The sequence below is a fragment of the Canis lupus genome, chromosome 33, assembly GCF_048164855.1.
Source record: "Canis lupus baileyi chromosome 33, mCanLup2.hap1, whole genome shotgun sequence".
Lineage (NCBI taxonomy): Eukaryota > Metazoa > Chordata > Mammalia > Carnivora > Canidae > Canis > Canis lupus.
In genome coordinates this window covers 7,735,036-7,760,216 of record NC_132870.1, presented here as the reverse complement: position 1 = coordinate 7,760,216, position 25,181 = coordinate 7,735,036, and the positions used below count along the sequence as shown (strand labels likewise).

Below are 25,181 nucleotides of genomic sequence, written 5' to 3'. Positions count from 1 at the left end.
GCAGACACCAAATCATCAGCTTAGCTCTCAGGCTTACATCTTCACCTGGTTATGGTTCCAGACAGCTGTGCTTTCTTGGAAATGCACTTGGGTTTAGGAGCAAGCTCTGTTTGTAATACCTCTATAGCATTCCAGAATAAACATGACAGGCCTTGATGTAGAGTAGAATATGTGCGAGTCTGTGATCTATTTATGTTCTTCTGGGACGTACAGTGGACTCATTTTGCATTTGTAAAAACGCTTCTTATCTTAGGGCCCCTCTCAATTTCAGATCACAGTAATTTTACTTTTAGTAAAGATAGCTCAGGTACCCTGGGATGGGGAAAATATGAGCAAGGAAAATGTATAACTCAACATATGCTAGAAGCCAGAAACAAGACTAAATGATGCATATTTAGACTCACTCTTCCTGAATTGGATGCATGTTTTGCATCTGAATGTGCATTAACTTTGGCTATTCAGTTGTTTTTAAAACTTGTCTGGTCTTAGCATTCTTTTGGGACTATGGCCAGAGGTAGAACATTAGTGAATACCCATGTTACCTAATCTCCCATGGTGTATTTTATTCCATGCCCTTTGTTTCGTTTCTTTCCACCTGATTACTCATATGTACCCTTTCCTGTACTCTCTGTTGGGTAAGTGTAGATAGAAAAGAAAATACGCCCATGGTTGTCACTAGTAGACACCAGTTTATAAATAGTACTGGTTTGACTGTGCACTGGTTTTCTGAATACAGGAAGGTCAGGAAAAACATTTTCTTTTGAAATGAAAAAAGGAGGTTAAAACAAGAGTTTTAATAACAGGCTTGACACAGAGCAGTGTAATACCAGCATGAATTACACTTGGTACCAGACTTTTATTGGAAGTCCTAGATTGCTTTGTTCCTGTCCCTGACATAATATTCAGAGTTGGGTTTATATTTATCCGGAAGAGAGCGGCTTGCTATAGTCCATGCAAATCAAATGCTTGATTTATGCACCATTCTACTGGAGGGTGTAACATTAAATTTAATTTTGTGAGGAAAGCCTGAGGTGTTTCAATGCCCGGGCTTGACATTGTGAACTAGGCAGAGAGGTGCACAAGAATTCATTATGGTTTCCAATATGCGAAATGCAGCATTTGAATGAAACATTTGTCTCTTGTCAAAAAGGCGTAATGTCTCTTCTTGGTAAAATATTTCCGCCTCCACCCCTCAGGACATACCAGCACATTTTTGGCCTTCATCATGGATCCTGATGAAAGATGAGTGACTACAGGCATTTGAGGGACTGGGGAGACATCAAACAACATGTGTCTGTGAAATGATCAATTATCAATAATATCAACCCGACTGCCTTCACCTTGACTACTGAATGTTGCCACAGTTTCTATAACTGTGTTAATTGGTTATATGACAGATGTGTGATTTTTCATCTTTAACTGGATATTATTTACCAGTCCTCTTGCTCATTACTGGTCGGCTTCCTTTTGCATCTAGCCCCTATAGCAACTATTCAACATTCAACTACACTGTCCCCAGCATCCCAACCTCAATGCCAAGTCCTCTGCTCGGCATAAATCCTGCCATCTGCTTCCTCAGGAGACTCGGGACTGCCAGAAATCAACACCATTGGCATTCCTTCTGTGCACTCAATACTCTCCATCAGCAGCAGCAGCAGCAGCATCACGGCTCCCCCATTGCTCATGGAAGACAGCTGGCATCCTTGACAGGCAGGTTAGACCTCCAGTAAGTGCCCTCACCTCTCCTGCCCTTAACTCCCCCCTCATCTCCTTGCCATCCCACACACACTCTAAGCCGTCCAAGGTGTACCTTGGCTCACACTGCTCCCTCTGCCTGGAATGACCTTCCTCTGCTTTACCACCAGCAAATCCCACTCTTGTGAAGCTTTTCTCTGTCAAGAGAGACTGGCTGACTCCATTCACAGCTCTAGTATAAAAACAATGTTACATTTAGTTGTACTGGGCCTGTCTTGCCACCAGTTTTAAATGCATCATATTTGATTTTGAATCATTCAGAGCACCTGGCACAGAATACAGTACAGAGTAGGCACTCTATATGTGTCTAGAATAAAGTTGAATTAAATGATAGCAGGAAGAAATAAATGTGCGTGAGGCAAAGACAATTGATATCCATATTATCTCAATTTTTTCCACATTTTGCCAAACTGACATGAGTCCAATCATTGACCTAAACTTTATTCTTCAAAAATTCTAGGTTTGGGGCCTAGCAGTGACATAAATCAGCTCTACTTTGAATTTTTTCTTTAATTATTATACATGTATTTGTCTAATCTATGAAATTTTAAAAAGATGTACAAAGTCTTAGGCATATTTAGATTCCTCAGTTTCTTGAAAGTTTGCATACAAAGAGGATTTGTTCTATGCAAGTTTCCTGAAGAATTTTCTCCCTATAGGCGTGCCTCCTAAAACATTCTTGTCTCTACAGTCAGGAAAAGTAATACTCATTTTTAATTTTAAAATATTTAATTATAAATTTAAATGATATTAAGTATTTAAATAATATAAGTTCCTTAGACTGAATTATGTCAGTTGGTAGAGGTTAGTTGAAAACAACTATGTCCTTGTATGAACTATACCTAAATGCTCTCTGTGCCTGTCAGAATTCTACTGAAGTATGTTTATTTACATTCTTGCCCATTACTGTGAAATCTGGAAGGCACACTTTTAATTTTAAACTTAAAATGGAAGTGAGAACACATTAGCTTCCAATTTTTGCCTCTGTTCAATGTAAACAGGTAAGAAAGAAGACAGAAACTTTTCCTTCAAAATGTTAGTCAGAAGTGATAAAATCACCATTCCAAACCATGGGGCCACTGGCCAAAAGTGACAAAAGGGATACTGATGTGGTGTGCAAATCTGTGGACAGAAGAAACCAGTTAAAAGGTAAATACTTACTGAAATGCTTTATCTTCAAATATTTAGTTTTAAAAAATTACCTCTGTCAATTAAATACTACCCGTAGCTTTATTCTCCACCCTGACCACCCCCCAACAGTGGATGCCTGAATGCATGCACACACACAATGTGACTTGCATTGAAACTTATTTCCAAGAGTTTTTGTTTAAAGATTTATTTATTTATTTGAAAGAGAGAGAGAGAGAGAGCATGAGCAGGAGGGAGGGAGAGAATCCCAAACAGACTCTGTGCTGAGCACGGAGCCAGATGCAGGGCTCCAATCTCACCACCGTGAGGTCATGACCTGAGCCAAAACCAAGAGTCAGTCTGATTGAATCACCCAGGTGACCCATTTCCGAGAGTTTTTAAGGTCTTTCGTCTATCAGGAGGTAAGTAAGAAGCAGGTCCCAGGTATAGAAAAACAAGTGAAGGAAAGGAAATGAGATACATCTGCATTCTGAAACTTGATTGCAACAGTTCCTCAGGATAAAATCCCTAGACTAGAAATCAGAATTCTAGGATTGGTTCTGCCATGAAGCAAGCTAAACTTGTCAATGTAGACAAGTCATCCCACTTTCTGAGCCTCAGTTTCTTCATCTTATGCTGGGATAGTTAGACAAATATTCCCCCGCACTAAGAAGAAAAGGCATTAGAGGTAAAAAGAAAGAAAGGCTCTGGAGAAAGACTGAGCAGATATAAGAAGGTTACTACCTTAATGGGTAAATAAAGGGAAATACGGTAGAGTGGCAGTGATGCTAGGTTCTGGAAGCTGTTAAAAGCTGAATTAGAATTAAGAAGCTAAAGCAAACTCCTCTGAAACAAAGTTTCAATCTGTTAACCCTGCTGGTTAACTGTATTATGTGAGGTTCTTGAACAGAAGTAGAAAAAGATGGAAATAATTGGAATACTGGTTGTCAGGATGAATTGCTATGCAGTAACATCAGGGAAATCAAATATTTTTCCATAATGCAAATCTGCTAAGGGCCTCCACTTGCATGGTGGCAAAGAATAATTCAAGCCCTTAAAGAGGACCAGCTTTCTTCAAACTCAAGTCATCCCTTATAATTGGGTGGCTTCCATGGGACTTTGAGTTCCTGTGCAACTAAAGGTACCTATCACATGAACTCAGACCCAATCTAGTCTCCTGAGTTTCAAGATTTAGAATGGGTAGCATTTTTTAAAAATACCACAAATAGGATAAATCCATCTTTCACTTAAACTAGAATTAGATCAGTCTAAGAAATATGTTTTTATGACATTTGCTTAAACTCCTGAAAGAATTGTCTCTGTTAATTTGCACATTTCTATCCTGCCCTTAATGACCATTATACAAAAGAGTGTGTTCCTTGTACCAGGCATTGTTTTTAGACACTTTACATACACCATCTTATTTAATCATCACAAAATCTCTGAGGCAGTTACTATTATTACTCCTGCTTTACAGACAAGAAAACACTGGACAGAGAGAGTCAGTAACTTGCCCACATTCGTATGATACATCAGTGACAGACCTGGGAATCTGATGCTGGGATCGAATAGAGTCTGTACTTCTCACTTGTAAACACACTGCCTCTGGTCTGAAAGGATTGGCCTGTAGGGGTGGCACAAGCTTTCCCTCCACACCGATCCCACCTCAAACAAAAGTGCTAAAGATGGGTCACTTTGCTTCAAGACCAAGAACATAGAGGACAGAGGTAGAAATTTTTGTTACCCCCTATAACAGAATGCCCTTGGGAGATGGAACTTGCTGTACCACAGCTCAGATAAGTCTGTTTCAACTAAAAACCCATTCCCAGTGGCATGTCAGGGATGGGATGATGCCAGGGGGTCACCTTAGTGAACAACAAATGCTCTTCTCGGGAAATTGTTCTGTTGCGCTGAATTTAAAATATTTGCTGCAGAGAGGGTTGAGTTTTAATAATACATATTAACTTCAAATCATTACATGTGGACTTCTTATTCCTTGACAAGATATTTTAAATCCCTCATGGAAGTTAATTCAGAGAACTCCGATGATACAGTAATTCATGTCTCTACTCCTGTGGTATTACATGTGGCTGTCTTTAAACAGTAGATTCTAAATAAACAATAGTGGTTGTAAAATGAAGGAATAGAACTGAGGTTAGTTCAATTATGTAGTTCATCCTAAAGCAGTGGATTAACTCTTGCCAATGTTCTGTATCACTCAGCCAATTTCTGACTTTTGCAGAAGATGAAAAGCCTCAAGTTTTTACAGTATATCTAACAGAAATGTATGATAAACTTCTTGCTGAAGATATTTTAGCAGAAATTTTTTGACTGCAGAGACATTTGCAAGCTTCTAAAGGAGTAACAAAGTGGACTTGAAATTCTTGAAACTTTTTTATAAAATGGGATTATTTAGGAATTTCTGAAACTTTTTTGTAAAATGGGATTATTTAGGAATTTCTGATAAATGTATACTTATTATTACACTTTTTCCTATTTTTTTAAAGATTTTATTTATTTATTCATGACAGACACCGAGAGAGAGAGGCAGAGACAGAGGCAGAGGGAGAAGCAGGCTCTGTGCAGGGAGCCTGATGTGGGATTCGATCCTGGGACCATGGTATCATGAATCCAGCTGAAGGCAGATGCTCAACTGCTGAGCCACCCAGGCTTCCCCACCTTTTCCTATTTTAAATATTCATTACTTCACATGCAAAAAATGTTTCAAACTTCAAAGGAAAAAAAAATGTTCTTCATTAAACTATGATCAAAGATGATTTAACGTATATGACTTTACTGGACATAAATATGCAGAGATCTATTTAACAATGTCATTGACAAACTTGCAGGCTTGAAAATACACAAAAACTGGAATACTATTACTTGTTGCTATAACAAAGATGTTATTCTTTTTTCAAAAAAAACATATTAACACAATCAATCCATAGTTTTTTTTCTCATTTTGTACTATAATATTTATTTCATTCCTTAAATTTTTAATGTTTTTAATTGGCATGATTATTTATGCCAACTTCAATTTTTAAAATGTCAACATCCACATTGCTTTTCTGGCTATTATTGTTTTTTGTTTCATTTCATAATTACTAAAAAATAGTTCTGTCATATAGAGGAAGATTATTAAAAAATGACCGTCTCTGGGTATCAGATATGATATCCCACTTATCTGATGATGTGGGAATGAAGGCGCACACCCAGACAGCCAGCCACTGCAGAGTTGGAGCTTATGTATTCCTGTACTCCCAAGATTCTACATGCAAAATTTCTGTTCACCCTGAAACAAAAACCCTGGGATGTTTACACCCAAGAACACTTGGAGCTTAATGGTTCACCAGACATTTAATGAAGGTCAGGGTTACATTTTGATTGATCCTATTACCTGCACTGAAGAACACATATATGTGATTGCATCTGGATCTTTGGCCCTGGTGCCCCAAAAGCCCTTCTGTTACAAATGTCAGGATTAAAAGCCCTGGCTTCGGTGAGGGTTTGGTATCCTCAGATTCACTCTCTTCAGTACATGAATGTATTTGGCTTGTCTCCTGGAAGCTGTGGTAGTCCAATAGGTCATGTCTTTTTTTTTTAATATAAATTTATTTTTTATTGGTGTTCAATTTGCCAACATACAGAATAACACCCAGTGCTCATCCCGTCAAGTGCCCCCCTCAGTGCCCGTCACCCATTCACCCCCACCCCCCGCCCTCCTCCCCTTCCACCACCCCTAGTTCGTTTCCCAGAGTTAGGAGTCTTCATGTTCTGTCTCCCTTTCTGATATTTCCTACCCATTTCTTCTCCCTTCCCTTCTATTCCCTTTCACTATTATTTATATTCCCCAAATGAATGAGACCATATAATAGGTCATGTCTTAATTGGAAGCCAAAAGTTCCTTCAGTTCGAGGGTACCCCCTGGGACAGAGGAGACCAACTCAGCTCTAAGCCGTCAGAAAAAATCTTACCCTTTCTCTATCTTTGTTTCTTTTTTTCTGGCACCTGTCACTTTAGATTGGCTAGAGGATGGTGAGGGGACATATTAGAATCATTTAAGGAGATTATGTCCCTTATACACATCAGATCATCTACAGATAGGCATGCATGTGAAGTTTGACAAGTTGCCTTGCTTGAAAACAATGGATTTAAAGTGTTAGTTTTTAAAGTACAGGTTGTGATCAATTAGTGGGGCATGAAATTAATTTTTTTGAGTTGGTATAAGAGACAAACAATAGAAATGGATAGACTTTTTAAACATCAGAAGGCCTCATTCATCATATAAGAAATATTTTTGAAATATGGGGAAATTTCTGCTTCAGAATGTGTGTGTGTGTGTGTGTGTGTGTGTTTATGTGTTGGATGGCACTATCACATATATTTCTAACTTGGAAACGTCAAAAATGTTTGCAAATCATTGATGTGGAGGGTCAACACTAGAGAGTAGGCTCAGGGAATGTCTGAGAAAATCTCTCTCCTGCTCTTTGAGGGTCCCAGGCTTTTATCTGCCTTTGCAAAGGAAACCTTGTAGCTAGCTCCCCATGGTTCCAACTAATTTTCCAAGACCCTGTCCTTTGACCTCTCAGAAACTTAGACGCATTGAAGGAGACTGATGGAGGAATATTCCTGGTCACACCTAACACTGACAAAATTCTGCATTTGTACTAAAGATATTGGTGAAGAATTGTCCATTATACTATTTCCTGTTCCCTTATTGACTGTCCAACATGAAGAATTTCTTTAAAAACTTAGATGAAAGAAAACCCTCTTCTCTACAAACTGGTAGGTGTCCCCTCTTTGACCCTGAGTGCTGGAAGGCTCCAAGGCTTCTGGAGTGTTTGACTCTTGTCACTGTGATGTGGTTCGGGCTACACTGTTCCTTAGTCCTGGCTTTCTTTCACGTGTTTGCATTGTGTTTACTCCATTCTAATGACAGATGTCCAAATCTCTTTTGAAAAGAGAAAGAATGTATGTGGAAAATATAAATGTCACGCCATTGGGTAGAGAGGTTTTCTATGGCTGGGAGTGGGTCTTTTCTCCATATACCCCCTAGTTCCTGCCTCATCAAGTTTGGTGAATAAGTCACAATTCAATTCCATATTACAGACACAAAATGCAGGAAAAAGCAAGCCAAAAAAGAAAGCTTAATTTTAATATAGACTTTAAATGTCTACTTATCTCTAAGTAATTCTTCTCTTCTCTTTTCATTTATTTTCTTTATTCACTCTCGAATCCATGCCATGTTGATGACTACTTACTCTGTCCATACCAGATGCAAACTGAAAAACCTATTCTTGTCTGGGAAAAAGGAGGAAATCATTAGAAAAGGAGAATCAAGATAGCCTAAGAATTAGAAGTTGACACATTGGAAAGTTGAACCTTGAAAACTGACTGTGGGCCAACGATGAGGGATTAATAGCATCCCTGCCCATTTCTCTGATTGATTTTTGTCCACAATACAAATAGCTTTCTAATATACTATATCATTTACTTATTTATTTTACTTTTTATTTGCCTCTTCTCCCTAAAATGTAAATTCCATGAAAGTGGGGAATTTTTCCCACCACTGTATCCCCGGTACTCTGCATATAGTAGGTACTCAATTAGCTCCAGAAACCACACTTGACCAGTATTCTATTCTACTTCTTGAAACAATCAATAGTTTCCCCAGCCCCACCATAGCAAACCTGCTTGCTTGAGTCTGTCAGGCATGAACTTCTGTCTAGTATTAGAAAGGGGGGTGGGAGATATGCTTTATATTTAAGACTTTTAAATTAAGTAGGACTTCCACATATCTTCTAAACTCCAGCAAATCCTTAAACACTCACAGGGGAAGCTGTGGTGTTCTTAGGACCTAATGTACTTAGTGACCATGAGACCAGCTCTTACCCAGTGAACTGGGTCTCCCTGAAGCCCTGTCTGCATATCAACAGCTACAAATACAAACACAGCTGTCATGCTTAATGGCCTCTTTCTCCATTCCTCTTCATTCCACCCACAAACTGCAGAGATCAAAAAAATAACTTAAGTGTACCAGCATAAAAGCCACTCAATAAGCTAGGATTCCAGGCTCCTTACTTTTGTGTTTCATCAAAAAGAAACTAATATGCAGATATAAGTAAATGTTTTGCTTCGTTTTAGAAATCCTGATCATTGAGATGGCAATAGAACAGAGGTCAAAGCCCATCAAATTTTAAATCAGGAGATCTAAGTTCTAGTCATATTTTGGTTACTGCTATAACTCTGATAAATCAAATTTTCATCTGGGACTCATGTTTCTGGTCTGCAAAATATGGATGATAACCTTTATAACCTCAGATGGTTGCTATGAAGCAAAATTAAACAGTGTGTTGTAGAAACGGGGAATATATTAATATAAAATAATATCAGTGTTATCCTCCTCTGAAATAGGGAGATAGATAGATAGATGATAGATAGATAGATAGATGATAGATAGATAGATAGATAGATAGATAGATAGATGATAGATAGATAGATAATAGATAAATATAGATAGACAGATAGATAATTTTAAAAAATGACAAGTATGTAGAAAGAGCAATTAAAAATCCAAAAGTATGTTTGTAAGACATCAATATAATTTTCTACTTTCTGAGTAGGTAACGTATTTAACAGCACTGCTAGATACATATTATTTTCCCATTTTAGGGATAATAAAAATGAAGTCTAGAGATCATTAACTCATCCAACATACATTTATTGAGCACCTCCAATTTAGGCACTGAAAGTTACTCTCCCAAGGCAACACTACAACCAGGCAGCAAAGTCAGGATTCATACCCTGGTCTGTCTGAGTTTAAAACCCACTTTAACAAGAATATGAAGTCTCTAAAAGCTATAAAAAATGCTAGAACTCATTCATTCTCAACCCTCTACTCCATGAAGGATTAAATTCCATGGAAGAATCTTTGCATCATCAGTAACTAAGATGAGAACATTGACAGGCTGCTGATAGTATTCCCAGATGACATCACCGACACACTAGATGATGAAGCAGAATCCAGTAATTCAGTTTAACAACTATTTACTGGTCACCAAGGATGAGTAAGGTAGTATGTCAGGTGGTTCTGGAGACACAAACATGAATAAGTATGTTCCTTTCCTAAAGAAGCTCAAAAGCTAGTAGGGGAAGCAGTCACGGGAGAGAACAAAGGCACTGAAGGACAGCTTGGAGATCCAGCTTGACAAACTTATTTCTGAGGACAACAGACAGCCCCTGGGTTTAGCACTCCATATAGTTTCATTGTTATTTTTCATTTGTGTGTGGAGGATGGGAAGACACTGAAGTTTTAGGGAGCTGAAGCAGGTAAATGTTATGTACCCCATAGGGATGTTATGTGAGGCCTGGGGGAAACTCAAGTTTTATTAAAAATAATCAATCTTTGGCTGTGGATACTAATGTTTGATTGGCACTTGATGATTCCCAAAACATTTCCTCAAAAAGATTACTCCTCCCAAGTGAAAACATGATTTACCAAAAAGCCTTGATTGCTTCCCTTTCAGGAAATGAAGATGCAGATCTTCACTTTTCTTCTCCATACAAAACTAACCGTTATTAATCCATCCCCTCAAGTTCATCAGCATTATGAGTTTTATGTTAAACTAGTTTCCATTGCAAGTGGGGGGTGCCAGGGAAAAATATATGCCCTCTTTTTTTTTAATATTTGAAATGTATATAGCAGGCATCTCAGAAAAATGAGTTACATTTCCATATGAAGATTCAGGATTATCAGTAAACTTGATGAAAGCTAAATTCTCTTTCCCAGACATAATTGCCATACAGGAGCATTTCTTTCTCCCCTGTTCTCAATCTTCATTATTATGCATGCAGCAGTGGGCACACTGCAGAGCAGGAAGGCATAGTCTCTGAAGTTTAAAGTTTGTTAAAATGCACATAACTGTACATATTAAAAATCTAAGCTTCTTCTATCTCCCAAATGCATAGGGGAACTAAGTTTGAAATTAAAGATAAAAAAAGAAAGTGCAGAAAATTGTTCTGTTTCTCTCTCTGTCATATATTCATCAGGATAGAGCTGCACGACAAATTCAATGAAATAAAATTAGTTTTTATAACTCAATGGGAGTTCTAGAAGAGCACCTGAACACAGTATTTGCATTGAACATTTGGAAAGACAGTGTCTCAGCCCCAAAGCACTGATACAGGTTTTATGAATATTAATGAAAAGTAACCACACCAACAGGCAAATGGTTCTTTAATGTTCATTCTCTCCTTCTCCTTTTTCCCCCCAAAATGTTCCTTTCAATGTTTCCTGAACAATTCAAGTGAGTGTCTCATGCTTTGTGCCCTACAGTTGAAATCATACTTGTTAGCCTAATTTCATACAGAAGGTTTTAGAATTGAAGTTGCCTCAGAAGCCACTAATTTTTATTTTTATTTTTATTTTTATTTTTATTTTTTTGGAAGCCACTAATTTTTCAATGGATACTTCTATTCCCAGGCTGGAGTGATTTGATCCAGGCCTAGCAGCATAGATGGTGAAGATTTCATCGCAAAGTAAATGTCAGCCACAAGTGGGCATCAAGGATAGGTACGGGAACAGCAGGAGCTTGTTCAGGAAAGAGAAGGGAATGAACACTCATGGAATGTCCACACTGGGTCTGGCTCTTTGCTGCATTATCTCATTCAGTTTTTACAGTTCTTTGAGGTGAACATTATTATACTCCTCTTTATATGCTAATTCATTCAACAAATATGTTTCAAGCATCTATTACATACCATGGAATGTTTACAAGTGAATTAGACTATAAGGTCCTTTCTCTTATGGAACTTCATTGGATGGTATAAATTTAAAGAGCTTTAAGTCCATAGAGCATTTATGCATTAGTATTAATAAAAGGCTACCAAATCAGTTATTAGATATCCCTGATATATGTTCAATATCTTTGAAGTGCTTTGTCAACTGTAAAGCAGATATAAGAGCTTCACCTATAGGATATTATATATGCATGTGTATATGTGTGTATTAGAATATTCCTGATCTGACAAATAGGGATAAGAATACCTACTCCTAGAGTTGCTTTAAGGATGGTAGGAGAGAGCATATATATACACTTATGGGCTCAACAAATGTTATTTGCCCCTATATTTCACTTCCTTTTCCTCCAACTTATTCAAACACAACTTACCACTAATTGAAATGCAATTTAAGGAAGACTTATATTGGATTTGGAAATGGGGAGAGTGATTAATTTCTAAAGTAATGAAAAGGAGTCTTTTATTTTTTTTTAATTTATTTTTTATTTGTGTTCAATTTACTAACATACAGAATAACACCCAGTGCCCGTCACCCATTCACTCCCACCCCCCGCCCTCCTCCCCTTCTACCACCCCTAGTTCGTTTCCCAGAGTTAGCAGTCTTTACGTTCTGTCTCCCTTTCTGATATTTCCCACACATTTCTTCTCCCTTCCCTTATATTCCCTTTCACTATTATTTATATTCCCCAAATGAATGAGAACATATAATGTTTGTCCTTCTCCGACTGACTTACTTCACTCAGCATAATACCCTCCAGTTCCATCCACGTTGAAGCAAATGGTGGGTATTTGTCATTTCTAATAGCTGAGTAATATTCCATTGTATACATAAACCACATCTTCTTTATCCATTCATCTTTCGTTGGACACCGAGGCTCCTTCCACAGTTTGGCTATCGTGGCCATTGCTGCTAGAAACATCGGGGTGCAGGTGTCCCGGCGTTTCATTGCATTTGTATCTTTGGGGTAAATCCCCAGCAGTGCAATTGCTGGGTCATAGGGCAGGTATATTTTTAACTGTTTGAGGAACCTCCATACAGTTTTCCAGAGTGGCTGCACCAATTCACATTCCCACCAACAGTGTAAGAGGGTTCCCTTTTCTCCGCATCCTCTCCAACATTTGTTGTTTCCTGCCTTGTTAATTTTCCCCATTCTCACTGGTGTGAGGTGGTATCTCATTGTAGTTTTGATTTGTATTTCCCTGATGGCAAGTGATGCAGAACATTTTCTCATATGCATGTTGGCCATGTCTATGTCTTCCTCTGTGAGATTTCTGTTCATGTCTTTTGCCCATTTCATGATCAGAAAAGGTGTCTTTTAAATGGAACTTACCTATGAGACAATCCCACTGCCTGACATCTATGGAAGGCATTAGAGTTTTGTTGAATCTAAAAAAGAGAGAGAGACAGAAACAGAAATGAAACAGAAACACAAACCCCCATATTTTTGTGCATCTATATACCGTTCTTTAACGTGTAATAAACACATAGACCATAAATCATTTTTATATGTATAAATGTTTATTTACATATACACATAAATCATATTTAGAACAATTCAGAATTGATATAACATTCAAAAAATAATTTTAAAAAATATATATATTTACAGTCCAGCTTAATTGCAGCAAGCTTTTACGGAAGTCTTCTCCACGTTCTTCTTCTAGCATATCTAAAGCTTATAGTTTTGAGAAAGAGATGAGAAGGAAAACAGCAATATTTCATAAAACATCAAAGAAGAGTCATTGATGCTGCCCTGAAGAAATATTTAATGATAAACCTATGCTAAACTTAATAATATGCATTGTGTTTTCATTTCCCTTCCTCATTCTCTCTCTTTCTCATTTCTCATTTCTATAGAATTTCCCAAATACAAAATTTGGAACAATATATTGTCAAAAGTCTCCAGCAGATGGTGATAAAGGCATTACCAGATTGGATTTAGGATCCTCCCCACCAGTTAAAAAGATGTTGGTAGCACAATTTTTTCTTCTTCTTGAAAATCTCAAAGAAAATTCCAAGAAAAGAAGGCAGTCTCAAAATAATCCTCTTACTAGAAGTAAGCGAACCCAAAAGATCCGATTATCCAAACAACTATTTTCGAAATTTCCCCAAAGTCCAAAGACATGCCTTGAATGTTTTAGTCTTCATCTCAAGAGCCAACACTAAACACTTTTTCTTCTTAGGATAAATATCCACAATGGAGATGGTCTAAAAAATATTTTGGTCCAAAAAGAAAGTCTTTACCCTAATTTCCAAAATCCCGTTTTATTTTTTTATTTTTTTTCAAAATCTTTTAAATAGTTTCAAAGCTGAAGCATAATTAGGCAGAATTATGTTTTGTAATGATGTCCTCCAGGAAAGTCTAGAAAATAATTTTGCCATAGCCATGTGACTTTATATAAATGACTGCTCCTGTCTCTGCCTGTTCTTCAACTGAAAAGTGAGAACTTTTACACCAATGGTTCTCAACAGGAGGCAATCCTCACTCTTACTCCACCCCTATCCTCCCAATCTCTGGAGATATTTTTGGTTTAACAACTGGGGGTGCTACTGACATCTAGTGGGTAGAGGCCAGGGATGCTACTAAACACAGTGCACAGGACAGCTCCCACAACAATGGATTATCTAGCACAAAATGTCACTAGTGCCTAGTGAGAAACTCTATGTTAGAGGATCTGTGAAGATGCTTTCAACTTTGAATTTTACAAAGTTAATACATATATTATATGAGACAGGATTATCAGCAGCTAGCTAATTAAGCAACATGTATTACATGTCCACAGTAGACTTGAAGCACCTGGGCTGGAAAAGGTTTTAATATGTATTTCCAAGTGAAAAAGTCAACCATTAGGTATTCTAGCCAGAATGAACTGGCTAGAATACTCCTGGATGACCTGCATGGTCTAATAACAACTTCTTACTTGAAGCCAAATCCTGATCAAAGCCCAGGTACTTGGCTCAAACTAAAGCAAGAGAGTTGTGAAGACAGTTGTGAAGAGACAGTTCTCTCCCTTCTAGTTTGTAGGATTTTCAAATAATTTATTCTTCAAAGAAATTGATGGAGACTGTATCAGCAGAGGTGGCAATGGCAATAGTAACAGAGGCTTAGAATATGCTCAATTCTCCCATTAAAATAGAACTACTGGAGAGCCAATTTAAAAGCTTAGGGACTACATTTACAACAAAATGAGGTGATATGAATCCAAAATACAAATGGGGACAAACCACCAACAGCCACAAAATCTGCATGCTATCATTATGGCAAGAAGTAGGACAAAATGACAGAGGTCTGTGGACTGAGAACAGGAGAACCTCACAATAGCCAGCAGGTATTCTTGGAAATCATGGAAGGCTAACTTGACAGTAGTGACTGATACCAAGATGATTTTGCTCAATCTAATAGTGCATCTGTAAAAGCAGCTTAAGGGACAACTCAAAAGGACTGGAGCAGTTCAGCCACTGTACACACATAAAACTGGCCAGCCAGGGATCCCTTCTAGAATAGGGTCTCATAATGAGAAACTGCTGAGAGTGGAATCAAAATAAAGAAGGATGAGGAAGATAGCAAGCAAAGAAAGGAAATGGTCCAGATAAAAGTGGACCCAGGGAAAATTGTCAAGTAATCTTAGAAATCAAGCTAGGAATACTTTTGAAACTATGCTTTTTAGCACTACACGAAAATAAGCAAATATTAAAGAAAGAGAAGAGGGAGTTCTGTGAATTTAGGAAAGCTGTCTGAACCAAATCTCCTAATATTTCTGAAAAATTAAATTCATACCAAAATAAATAGCAGAAAAGTTTTGATGTCTACATCTTAGAGAGTTACTATAAAAGAAAAAAAATAATGAGCAGAATAACATCTGTATAGTCCAGGGCTGTCCAATAAAACTTTCTCCAATGATAAAATTGTTCTATATCTGTGTTGTCCAGTACAGTAACTATTAAACACATGTGGTTATTGACTAGTGAGCTCCAGGAAACAAATGCTTAATTTTACTACATTTTAATTAATTTAACTTTAAATAGCTGCATGAGGCTAGTAGGTACTATTTGGTACAGCACAGCTATAGACAATAAAAGTCTGCCAAAAGACTCACTCAAAAACAGAATAAAACTGAAATAAAATATTTCTAAATATGCTAAAGGCCCCAAGAAAATCATGCAATATGAAACATAAATCATATTTAGAATAGCTCAGAATTGATATAATAACGTTCAAGAAATAATTAAATATAAAGAAAAATTATTTTAGAAATTAAGACTAAGTTAAAAGAAAACAAGAATAAATAAGCACCACAAAAGATACATTAAGAGAAATAGAAGATAAAAAAAAAAGGGGAAAAAATTAAAAATCAAAAACAAATGAAAAATAAATGAAAGAGATTTGGGAAAGAAAACAGAGATTGAAGACTGACTAAGAGGACCCAATATGCAGGTAATAGTAATACTTGAAGAAGAAAAACCAATGTTAATTATTACTAAAACTAATTCTAAAGAGTATAATTCAAGAAGAAATTACTGCAATAAAAGACACTTGAAACCACACGTTGAAAATGCATATCATATACTTGAAAATATAAGCTCAGAATGACCCAAAACAAGAAATGTATATTCTAATTTTTAAAAATCCAGGAATTTAAAGAAAAAGAAAAAAATTCTCTTGGAATCTAAACTTAAAAAAATTCTCTTGGAATCTATGTTCTCTTGGAACATAATTTATATAATAGATTGGACTATTAGAATTGCCATCAAATTTTTCAACAACACTGTATGCCAAACAAAGTAACTAATTTAAAATACTTAAGAAAAAGAATAGGAGGCAAAGATTCTATGTTCAGGAATCTGAGCTTCAAGTAGAAAGGAGAGACAGCAAGCATTAATTCAATTCCTGTTGTCCTTAGGAGTGCTTCTTGAAAAATCTACCAGGGAATACACTTCAAACAAGCTAGATGACTAGAAATTGGTGACAAGTATTAAATATAAAACTACTCATAAAAAAATAAAATAATAAAATAAAATAAAACTACTAATAAAATTAAAATTCAGTGAAGATTAAGGGGGAAGATTATAGTATATAAGGGCTATAACGACTAATATTTGGAAATATTACTATAAATTTATAATTATTCTGTGATTATATATGATAAAATTTGTTTTAGTTTTATTTTATATAATAAAATATATATGCCTATTATATATTATTCATACTATAAATCATTTACATGATACAATATATTATAAACACACATATACATATATAACGTATTATATGTACAAGTGTATATCCTAAATATTCTAATAAAAGTCCTGCAAAAATAACCATTCAAGTATAAATAAGAATCCCTAGCAAGATAGACTATGGTCTTGAAAAATCATCTCCATTAAAAGAAACCAGAGCTTTTAAAGATATGGCTAATTCAGGTCAGGATTAGGAAATGTACAGGATGACCTTGCAATATCTTGACATATGGATGGATAGCAAGGAATCCAAGACTACCAGGATCATGTCAAAAAGACTCAGAAACTAATTTATAAGGAATCCATTGGCAAAAGATGAAACTATGTATACCCCAATAAGGATAAACATTGCAATGTACTAGAAACCATCAAGTATGTTAAAATTATCTTTGAAACCTATGAGTTCATAAGAATCAATTTGTTTTGAATATTGGATAAATAAAAAGGCAGCATTATCATCAAGTACCCAAATGGTATATAAGGGAAATTCTTTCCTTTATAAATTTTTTTTTTTATTTTATTTATGATAGTCACAGAGAGAGAGAGAGAGAGGCAGAGACACAGGCAGAGGGAGAAGCAGGCTCCATGCACCGGGAGCCCGACGTGGGATTCGATCCCGGGTCTCCAGGATCGTGCCCTGGGCCAAAGGCAGGCGCCAAACCGCTGCGCCACCCAGGGATCCCTCCTTTATAAATTTTTATAAGATTTTCCAGCTAATAAGTAAAAACCAAATCATAGGATTAGATAGAATGAAGGAATCAGAAATAACACTATTTTATAACTGCCAGTGAATAAATAGATCTAGATATGAAGTATCAGTAGCTGCTGACATCACAAAGAAACAAAGACTAGATTTGCTGTATCTCCTGGTGAAATACACGATGTCAAAAGAATGGAGCCCATGTTCTAGAAATGTGGAATCAATGGATGGGTATATAAACCAACAAGACGGGATCCCTGGGTGGCGCAGCGGTTTGGCGCCTGCCTTTGGCCCAGGGCGCGATCCTGGAGACCCGGGATCGAATCCCACATCAGGCTCCGGTGCATGGAGCCTGCTTCTCCCTCTGCCTGTGTCTCTGCTTCTCTCTCTCTCTCTCTCTCTCTGTGACTATCATAAATAAATTTAAAAAAGAAAATTTAATTTAAACCAACAAGACGACATAATAGGAATTCTAAAATTCATGAAGGAACTCTTAAAGTCTAAAGGACTTTAAACTTTAAAATTGTGCAATTCTCTTTTAACATTAATTAATTAGCAGGGCCTTTGGTGAAGTGCATATCTCCCAGGACTTACAAATTAGTATGGAGAAAAGATCTCTTAGTGCTTATGCCTCTCCAGAGGAACTGGGATGCTTTCTCCTTAGGGACAGTGTAATGGATACTGCTTCCCTTTGGGGCCTTACCATTGTGCAATGAGGACTTTATTCTTTTTATGTGAGTGTCTCTAACTTGTGCCACTGTGGCTTCCTTCTCTGCTTCATGGGCATAATGACCCAATGAGGATAAAGAATGGAAGATCAGAAAGGAGGCAAGAGATGAAACCCAAGCTGGACTGAACTCTAAGATGCAATGTTAATCTTCACACTGTGGAGAGATGAAGTTTAAGAGGAAAATCCAGGGGATCCCTGGGTGGCTCATTAGTTTAGCACCTGCCTTGGGCCCAGGGTGTGATCCTGGAGTCCAGGGATCAAGTCCCACATCAGGCTCCCTGCAGGGAGCCTGCTTCTCCCTCTGCCTGTGTCTCTGCCTCTCTCTCTGTGTGTGTCTCTCATGAATAAATAAATAAATAAATAAATAAATAAATAAATAAATAAATAAATAAAATCTTTTTTTAAAAAAAAAGAAGAGGAAAATGCAGAAAATGGGAAACAAGAGCATATTTACATTTATAAGCCTTGCCTATACCAGTCACCCCATCTTAGCTTCTTTCCACCTGCTTATCCAAATGCATTGATGCATAGATATCCTTCCACAAAAAATACTGCCAGTTCTATATAACTAGCTTCATTCAAAGGACCTGTAATTAGTGTCTATCAGAGCCCATGATATTTAGAAGGAATCATACTATTTTGACAAGAAAAACATAACATTTTGATTTGGATAAAGACCAAATTTCCCTCAGTAAAAAATAATACTATGCCCTCTGCTACACAGAATCTACATTTTAAAATTCTTCTGCTGAGGTGTAGTGTATCACATGAAACTTATAATTTATATAGCATTTCTATTGTTTCCTTATTTTTCCGGCCTTTTCTTGATACTCGTTTAAAAATCTCTTTGCATTGGCCTCCTGAGCCTGCTAGAGTAATATTATGAAGCAAATGACCAGACATAATGACTTTCCAAGGTCCTTGTGCTTCCTTATTAACATTCAGTTAGCATAAGTCCTGACTTTATTATTGACTACATTGAATACACAAGACACTGACCTCTGCCATCTGTGACTAAATCTCTTCCTGCAGATCTATCAGAATGGTTTCATAGATGGAGGAAGCAAGAGAAAACAAAGCAGTAGCCACTTATCTTTTCTGTCCCTAGAAACTTTAACACACTCACATCTGCAATCCAAAAAAGAAAAGAAAGCCCCCTTTGCATTAATTACTGTAAAATCTGGAGTGAGGGTTGGAGCAGAACCAAAAAGAGAAATTCAAGAATGGCAATCCCAGACTTATCTTTTAAAACTAAGGCAAGACCACTGGACAAATGGAATCAGATATATCCACCCACACTACAAAGCAAAATGACCAGCGTATATAATTTATTACTGAGCCTTAACATCCACCATTGACTGATAGGGATGCCCTGATTGGATAATGATGACTTTATCCTGTGTGAATATTGGAAAATCTGCCAATTGTTTCACATTCTAATTTATTCCCACATACAATCATACTCACTGAAAACCTGATGACATTTGCCAAGTAGAAGATGGCAAATTATGTTCCCTGGTCTCAAAGCTTTTGGGGAGTCCTAGGAATGAATGCCAGGAGAAAACGTGATATAATGTACTGAGCTTCTTTTTGAAGACCCAGGCTTGTTTGCGCTACAAACTTTGTAATAGAAAGTGATTCCAGGGATTCCTGGGTGGCTCAGCGGTTGAGCGTCTGGCTTCAGCTGAGGGCGTGATCCTGCAGTCCCCAGATGAGTCCCACATCGGGCTCCCTGCATGGAGCGCTTCTTCTTCTGCCTGTGTCTCTGCCTCTCTCTCTGTGTGTCTCTCATGAATAAATAAATAAAATCTTAAAAAAAAAAAAAAAGTGACTCCAACTCTTTGAATCTCCATTTCTTTATTTGACAAATAAGAGGATTGTGGATGATCTCATGCCAACATGAGGCATTTATGTAGAAATTTATCACCATTCCTTTCTTCCCTTGCCTCCACTAAATTGGATTATGCCTTTCTGGCATTATAGAAGAGTATAGTCCCATATATCTCTGCTACCGGAGGTGAAATGATTTGGTCACATGTTAATTTTCAGAGATGGTGAAAAAGAAAACTGTGCCAATATAAGCTATTTAAAAAATGAAAGCTTTCTCTTGTCATATTTGAGTTTTTAATGGGGAGGAAGACAGAAGGAAGAACAAAGACAGAAGAAGTGAATAGGAAGCCAGATGTGAGCAATTGGTAGAGTAGTCCCCATTATCTGTAGGGGTTACATTCCAAAACTCCCAGGGGATACCTAAAACCACAGATAGTACCAAACCCAATATATACTACTTTTTTCCTACATATACCCATGATAATGTTTAATTGATAAATTAGGTTTAGTAAGAGATTAACAACAATAATAATGAAATAGAACAATTATAATAAGACTGTAACAAAAGTTATGTGAATGTGGTCTCTCTTTCCCAAAACCTCTTCCTGTACTCTCCTTTCTTGTTGTGATAATGTGAGATGATAAAATGCCTATGTGACGAGATGAAGTGAGGGGAATGACACAGGCATTGTGATGTTAGCGTTAGGCTACTTTGACCTTCTGAGGATTCTTCAGAAGAAGAATCATTTGCTTCCAGACCTTGGTTGACCATCGATAACAAACTGCAGAAAGTGAAAATGCAAACTAGGGGAGGGGGGAGAAGACTGTATACTAACATCATGCATCCGTAATTCTAAGTCTTCAGGAAACCTAAGGCTAGGTGGCTTCTCTGAAGTACCACCTTCTCCCCATTCCTTTGTCAATGTGCTTGACAAGAAAACAAACACAGCTCAGATGTGTTGTGTTAGGGTATTTTAGGGTTTTCAAAGTTTCCTCAAATATGTCCTCTCATTTAGCCATTAACACAGCCCTTTGACTTCAATTAGGGATGGATAGATGGATGGATGGATGGATGGATGATTATTACCATTTATAGATAAGAAATCTAAGTTTATTGGAAGTTAAAGATTCTTAAACAGTTTATGTATATAAGAAAAGACTGAACTGGATCTCAAGCTAGGTATTCAGAAGCTAAGTTCCTAATGTCTTTTTATGCCACTGATTACTCCAACCTCAGTGCACAGTAGAAACCGTAGTTTAGAAAAAGTATCTTATCTCCTTCCTAAATTTGTGACAAAGAAAACCAAAAGGTGAGAAAGAGAGGTTAATGACTTCAGAAATAAGTTTTGGGTACATAATACAATAAATACCAAAAGAGAATCAATGAAGCCAAGTAAAATGCGCAAATTAGGAAAAAATATGAAACTTGCACTGGCCACATGTAAGAGGGAACTCTAAAATGATCATAACTATTCTACATGGAAGATGGTCATCAACTAGACTCCATTTCATTAAAACTTAGAAAAGCAAGAAGAACTGACATCAGATATAGACCTGATTTTAACTTCTTTTTTAATTTTTTATTTAAAATTCAATTTAATTAACATATACTGTATTATTAGTTTCGGAGGTAGAGTTTAGGGATTCATCAGTTGCATAAAACAACCAGTGCTCATCAAGTTTCTTATTATAAAATTAATGCATGTTTACTCTTTAAAAGTTAAAACAACTACAAAAGACAACAAAAAAAATTACAAGCTTTATTATCTCTTTACCCAAAGATAACCACTCCTATCATTTTGGTATATGTCCTCTGTATATAATTTTACAATTTTTCTTTTTTCATAGCAATTTAATGTGAACATTTTTAATTATATTATTGAATATTCTACAAAAGTATGCAAAAAGCTCATAGTATCCCTTACATGAATATGCTAAAATGTAGTTAACCAATTCTATAATTACATTGTCTCCAATTTTTGATATTTATAAATAATGCTTAAATAACATCCCTGCTAATATACTTTTCCACTTTTTGATAACTAGGGGGTGGGAATGTAGTGTGGAGAGAATTTCTAAAAGCAGAATTGATTAGTATAGGTAAGCAATTATAAGATTTTTTTTTATCTATTACCAATTGCCTTCCAGAAGGCTTAAACTAAGTTACTCCCACTAGCAACACATGAGCATACCACTCACTCACCAGCACTAGCTATTATTACATTTACCAATCAAAATGTGATGCATTAAGAATGATATTTCACTGTGGTTTTAAAGAATTTTTTTTAATTTTTTATTTATGAGAGTCACAGAGAGAGAGAGAGAGGCAGAGACACAGGTAGAGGGAGAAGCAGGCTCCATGCACCGGGAGCCCGATGTGGGATTCGATCCCGGATCTCCAGGATCGTGCCCTGGGCCAAAAGCAGGCGCCAAACCGCTGCGCCACCCAGGGATCCCTTCACTGTGGTTTTAATTTACATTTCTTTAACTATCAGCATGAAATTTTTTCCCACACGTTCATTGGTTATTTGTATGTCTTCTTTTATGAATTGTTCATGTGTATCCAAGAAAGCAATTTTTGACAACTTATTGCATTAAATCTGAATTATAGGAATTCTTTTCTCTGCAATTCCTTATTATAATCTTCCAAACTAGTTCTAGAAAAACCCTTCTTGAAAACAGGAGAAATGTACTAGATGAATTCTTAAGATCTCTACCACTCCTAAGGTTCATTCACTCATTTACTTATTTACTTCTTTGTTGAATGCCATCTTGCTTCATGTAATATTTTATAAATTTATAGAACTTTCCCATGCAACATTTTATCAGATATATGTGATATATATTATTATGAATATATATTTTTATCTCACAGTAACTCTAAGAAAGGGATTATTCCCTTTCTCAGTCCATGAATGACTTCAAGAAGTATAGGAGGGGTGCCTGGGTGACATAGTCAGTTAAACAATAAACTCAGTTTCTGCTCAGGTCTTAATCTTCAGGGTTGTGAGATCGAGCCCCGCCTCTGCTTTGAAAGTGGAATCTGCTTAAGACTCTCTGTCCCTCTTCCTCTGCCCCTTTCCCCAACTCTCTCTTTCTCTCTCAAATAAATAAATAAATCTTTTTTTTTTCTTGATCTCAGCCTAAGCCTTGATCTCAGGGTCATGAGTTCAAGTTCCACACTGGGTTCCATGCTGGGTGCAGAGACTACATTTTTTTTTTTAAAAAGTGTAGGAATCCCTTCAATATGTAAGTAATTTGTGTATTTGTGCACAAGCACATTTTTTCATCAGAGAAAGTCCTGTAGTTTTATCATAATCTTAAAAACTAAAAATGAAGGCCTTGTGAAGAAGAGAAAAAAGCTATTTTCAGTCCTATTCTACAAATAAAGAAAAATATCTCCTCCATAGTCATTACCTTATCTAAAGTCTCAAGGCTAATCAGGGGTGGGATAAGGACTCTGCTGGTTCCAAGTTCAGTGCAATTTCTACTGTACCTGAATTAGAGGAGTTATAGAAATACAGCATGTCATCTTTGCCCCAGTGGATCTAATGGCTACTGGAGGAAGACTCCTGGATGAATAGATAAATAAGTTAAGGAAAAAAATACTGCATTCCACTATGAGTTTTCATAATATTAATTGCCAGATAATAAATGAATTTCCTAAATTTTTCTGAAAAGTTCAAACCAGCTTTCATAAAGGAGAAAACATCTGCACTGAGATTTGAAACTTAATAAAATGAAGAAAGGGAAAGGGAATTCATGAAGAGGAAAGAGAAACTGTAAAAGCATTGGTTCAAGACTGAGAATCTGCATGTTCCAGAGATACTCAGTGGACCACTGTGACTGTGATCAGTGATTATGATTTGCTGAAAGCTCAAGTAATAGTTACCATTTTTTAGTCTTAAAGTATTTTTTAAAAGATTTTATTTATTCATTCATGAGAGACACACAGAGAGAGGCAGAGACATAGAGGGAAAAGCAGTCTCATTACAGGGAGCCCGATGCAGGACTCGATCCCCGAACCCAGAATCACGTCCTGAGCCGAAGGCAGGTGCTCAACGTCTGAGCCACCCAGGCATGTATGGGTATTTTTAATTACGGCATATATGTTGGTTTTTAAAACATAATGCTATTGCACACTTAACAGACTAAACTATAGTATAAACATAACTTTTATATGCATTGGGAAGCCAAAAACTTCATTTGACTTGCTTTATTGTGGTAGTCTGGGACTGAGCCCATAGTATCAGGTAAGCCTGTACTTCAATACTCCAGGCCTGAGAGGTGGTAATGTCTAGTCTTGATGCCAGCATGAGAACTAGAAAGAAAGGTATACATAAAAAGAGACATTTGAAGTATTGTTGGGCTATGAAATAAAGAGAAGAGGGAGAAAAAATTAATTGTGGGTGACAATACCTAAGGATGTCAGGAGTAAGAGCTAGTTAGGAGAGGTGACTACTGTTTCATTTGAAACAAATTGAGTTTGAAGTGACAATGAATGTTGTATCAGTCATGTTTCAGCCAAAAAACACTTGAGTTAATTTAAGCAGAAAAAAAATTAAAACAGGGAATTAAATGCTTAAAAGTAATTGGAAGCACTAGAGGAGAGGATTCCTGGATGATCCTCCAGAAATAACTGCCAGGGAAATACTGCTGAGCTGGCCTTCCACAGGAGTTGTTACCTTTGCCACTGTCAAGATGATGAAGGTTAGGAGACAACCACAAGAATTCTGATGTCAAGAATACGCTGCCATAGCTTGATCCAGAATCATGAAGCTGGTGCTGTCACTATAACTGCTCTCAATAGCCACAGACCAAATGATCCTGATCCAGTGCTACAGAAAAGCCCAATATGTCCATGGCCTTCCTTGGTTGTAGCACAATCCTTGGTTGGCCTTGGGTAATTTCTGCCTTCCCAATCTTACAAGAATGCATCTAGTAGGTAGAACCTATTTTGAACTCAGAAGCTTAGCTACAAGGGAGTCTGGGAAATATAG

The 25,181-nt window shown here is 36.8% G+C and overlaps 1 long non-coding RNA gene across 2 annotated transcripts; it reads left to right on the top strand.

The window, feature by feature from the left end:
- The first annotated feature begins 9,862 nt into the window (after positions 1 to 9,862).
- LOC140623632 (uncharacterized) lies at positions 9,863 to 13,466 on the top strand. 2 transcript variants are annotated; one of them, XR_012023188.1, is made up of 3 exons: positions 9,863 to 10,212; positions 11,366 to 11,572; positions 13,348 to 13,466. It is a non-coding gene; the product is annotated as an uncharacterized lncRNA (long non-coding RNA). The 2 variants fall into 2 exon arrangements; XR_012023187.1 differs by having other exon boundaries at positions 13,293 to 13,460.
- Positions 13,467 to 25,181: the final 11,715 nt, after the last annotated feature.